This window comes from Cnephaeus nilssonii (genome assembly GCF_951640355.1).
Source record: "Cnephaeus nilssonii genome assembly, chromosome: 5".
NCBI lineage: Eukaryota > Metazoa > Chordata > Mammalia > Chiroptera > Vespertilionidae > Cnephaeus > Cnephaeus nilssonii.
In genome coordinates, this window is record NC_137076.1 from 57594237 (window position 1) to 57598360 (window position 4124).

Below are 4124 nucleotides of genomic sequence, written 5' to 3' on the forward strand. Positions count from 1 at the left end.
ACCTGTGCAGGTAACATGTGCATGTGCAAACACATACATCCAAGTCATTGGATATTTAACTATTGAAAAAGTATCTAGCAAGTACCATAAGCTGAAATATGTAGACATACCTGTACTTTCATTTATCTAAAACATGGCATAACATACTTGAATTCTCATTTCTTAAAACTTTAGCCATTTTTTCTATGTTGACAAAGGAATAAACCTCTATTTGTTGCCAGGTTGTTTTTACATACCGTATTTTCCGGCATATAAGACGACTTTTTAACCCAAGAAAATCTTCTATACGCCCAGTTGTCTTATACACCGGAAAATACGGTATATTATTTTGTCATTTGAATACAGGGGAGATAAAAAATGAGGAGGACCCAGTGGTATGTGGCTTTTGTGTTTTGTTATTAAATAAGGAATCTCAAGAGAGGCTTCTACACATCTATCAACAAGGTTAATAAAATGTTTCAAAATAATAGATTATGTATCGCATAACTTTAAATTGCACATAAATTATAGAAGCTTCTCTCCAGTTAATTTTATGATTGAACATTTTGCTAAATGTAATATGAACACATTCTTTTTAAAAAAATATATATTTATTAATTTTTTTACAGAGAGGAAGGGAGAGGGATAGAGAGTTAGAAACATCAGTGAGAGAGAAACATCAATCAGCTGCCTCCGGCACACCTCCTACTGGGGATGTGCCCGCAACCAAGGCACATGCCCTTGACCGGAATCAAACCTGGGACCCTTCAGTCTACAGGCCGATGCTCTATCCACTGAGCCAAACCGGTTAGGGCTGAATACATTCTTATAAATAAATAAATAAATAAATAAATAAATAAATAAATAAGTAAATAAATAAATAAATAAATATATTAGAGGCCTGGTGCACGAAAATTCATGCACTCAGGACGGGGGTGGGGGGGGTGGGGGGGGGATTCCTCAGCCAGGCCTGCACCCTCTTCCAATCCAGGACCCCTCGGGTAGGGTCCCTAGGCCTGGCCCGAGATTAGGGCCTATCGGCGCTTTCCTTTCCCTGGGCTGCTGGCAGCTGGCCACACCCCTGCCGCTGCCACTGCTTGCCATCTGTGCAGTGCTGACCCCCCTCCCCCTGCCACCGGTCACCTCCCTCTACAGGCGACAGGCGTGGGGTGTGATTGCTTGGCTGTCCTGGGCCTCCCTCTGCAGGACGATCACTGGCCAGCCCCACACACCCACCTCAGTGTCACTCGCCAGTGGCCTGGGCCTCCCTCTGTGGGGCGATTGATCACGGGGCCCCCAGATCGATCACCCCACAGAAGGAGGCCCTGCCCACCGGCTGCAGCACCACTGGCTGGGTAGCCTGGGCCTCCCTCTTTTTTTTTTTTTTTTTTTTTTTAAGTAAGAATAATGTTTACTGAGCGATACAGAACTGAGTACTATGAAGGGTTTACCGGGATGGAAATGCATGGCGCCCCATCCCTGCCACCCCCAACACCCAGAGACTACAGTACTTAGAAGTTACACACAACGGCCATAACTGCTGAATATCTGTTTGTAACAAACAAGCCATAGCGTATTTATACTGTATCACATCGAGTGATTATAGAAATCCATTTATATATTGCTTGTATACAATCTTTTTTTTTGTAAAAAATATTTAAATAAAGTATAAAAAGCATATACAGTTGAAAACCCTGCCAGGACAGCCAGTCTGTAAACATTCAGTGAGTATGTGCTTTTGGAAGGGCGCCCATGCCATGTGCCCACAGCAACTCCAGCAGGGCCGGCCAGGGTGTGCCCCGGCTGCCAGTCTGGGCCGGACTGAGCTGGACCACGGTGGGTGGGTACAGCAAGGCCTGGCACTGTGCCCTTCTCCAGCCTTGCATCAGGATCAGGGTCAGGGTCAGGGTCAGGGTCAGGGCTGGGGGCAGGCAGATTGCAGTTTCACTCTGAGTTCCATACTCAACCTAATTTTCGTTACAACTCATGGCTTTTCCTGGCTGCTCGGAGGTCCTTTGGGTGGGTGCCCTGGTGGAGAGGCCGGAGAAGTGCCCACAGCTGCCTGGTTGGGCGTCTCTCTGGCCCAGAGCCTCTGTCCTGCCTCCTGCAAGCCTGGCCCCAGGCAGAACAGGCCCCCCTCAGGACTACTTTGGTCTTAGCACTTGGTCTTGGGTTTCATCAGCCTGGGTTTCTTCCCTTGGTGTGGCAGATCTGAGTTTCACAAAAAAGCCTGGCCGATGCTGAGCCTCATTGAAGAGTTTTTCATGCAGCAAGGAAGAGCCTTCTGGTACCCTCCTCCTCCTCCTTCTCCTCATCTCCTCCTCCTCCTCTTCCTCCTCTGAGCCCATGGTCCCTTCTTCTCCAGCTGCTCCAGCAGTGGGTTGCCTTCTGAGTTGGGGGTCTTAACGCTGTCGGTCCTGATGATGCAGGTGGGGCGATGCCGGTTGAGCATCAGGATAAACTGCTGCCGCTCCTGCTTCAGCTCCTCCATCTGGGTTTTCAGCTCCGCATTCATGAGCTCCAGCCACTCAGATTCCCGCTGCAGACACTCCGTCCGCTCCTTCTTGTTCCAGCATCAGGCTGCCGCCACTTTGTTCTTTTCCCGGTGCCTTTCCCTCCGTTCCTCTTCCTTGTCTAGCTCACTTTTCACAGGTTGAGGCCTCTTGCCCAGTTTCACCTCCAGGAAGTGCAAAGGGGCGATCATGGCCCCAGTGTTGTGGATGTCAGCTCCTCTGCAGTTAGGGCCGAGCTGGGGAATCTGGTCAGGGGCCAAGCCCTGGTAGAGAGCCTGCAGACATGGAAGGGGCTGGGATCTGCCCAGGCATCATAGCAGGAGGAGTGGCAGTCCAGCCCTGCAGAAGCCACGGGCAGAGGCGGGCCCTGGGGCCTGAGCCAGGCTGCAGGTGCCATGCCCGCTCAGGAGCTGCTGTGGTGCCAGCCCTGCCCTGTAGCGTCCATTGCCACCGGTGCCTCCCATCGCAGCCACTGAGCGTTCCTCCCGCAGGCTGAGGTGATTGATCACAGGGCTCTGCCTGCCTGCCTGTTCGCCCCTAACCACTCACTTGCCCGCCTGATTGCCCCTAACTGCTGAGGGGCAGGGCCAGCCAGGAGAGGGGCCGTGGTGGTTCTGGTCCTTCTGCTGTTTTGGTCGCTGGGCTTTTATTATGTAGAATATATCTTATCTCTCTCTCTCCATATATATCCATATATATACAGAAAGGTTCATTATTATAAAACTAGAGGCCCAGTACACGAAATTCGTGCACGGGGGGACAAAGGGTCCCCTCAGCTCGGCCTCCACCCTCTCCAATCTGGGACCCCTCGGGGAACAGGGATTGGACCTAAACTGGCAGTCATACATCCCTCTTGAAATCCAGGACCACTGGTTCCTAACCGCTCACCTGCCTGCCTGCCTGATTGCCCCTAACTGCTCTCCCCTGCCAGCCTGATCACCCCTAACCACCTCTGCCTTGGCCCCCGCCACTGTGGCTTTGTCCAGAAGATGTCCGGTCTAATTAGCATATTACCCTTTTATTAGTATAGATTAAATATAAATATGCATTTTTAAATACACTTAATTTTTGGGGAAATTTTCAATTTTCTTCTTTTCAGAAGTAATTTAATAGTAAAACAAACAAACAAACAAAACACAAACAGCAACACCCCACACACCTCACATTATGGCTGACAAAGAAGTAAAAATTTAAGAAGCTTTAGCTCTCACCTCTCTTTGTTATTGGCCTGTACTTGGATTATTACTATTATCTTCAATTGTTGACTTTACAAAGAAGTATTTTTAAGCCAGTTGTTCATTTGAAGAGATTAAATTTCATTAAAACAGTTCATCTATGTAAGGGGAACATGTATACTATGACCTATTGCCACACACTGAATGGCTTCGGGCACCTGAGGTGGAGACTACTGGCTATTCACCACGATCCTTTTTCCTCTTCTTGGTTCCATAATCAGGCGACATTTCCTGGCCTCCTGGAGATTGGGTGTGGCTGTGAGACCAAGTTCTAGCCAATGGAAGGTGAGCTGAAATGATGCCACTCCTAGGCAGGGCCCATAAAAATCCTCCTAGGAATGGTTCTCTGTGGCCGTTCTTCCTGGTGAAAGAGACACAGGTAGATGGACCAGGTGAC

The 4124-nt window shown here is 49.1% G+C and overlaps 1 pseudogene across 1 annotated transcript; it reads right to left on the bottom strand.

The window, feature by feature from the left end:
• Positions 1-2290: 2290 nt before the first annotated feature.
• On the bottom strand, positions 2291-2807 carry LOC307099054 (jun dimerization protein 2-like; annotated as a pseudogene). Its single transcript has one exon. The product of its transcript is annotated as a jun dimerization protein 2-like (transcript).
• Positions 2808-4124: the final 1317 nt, after the last annotated feature.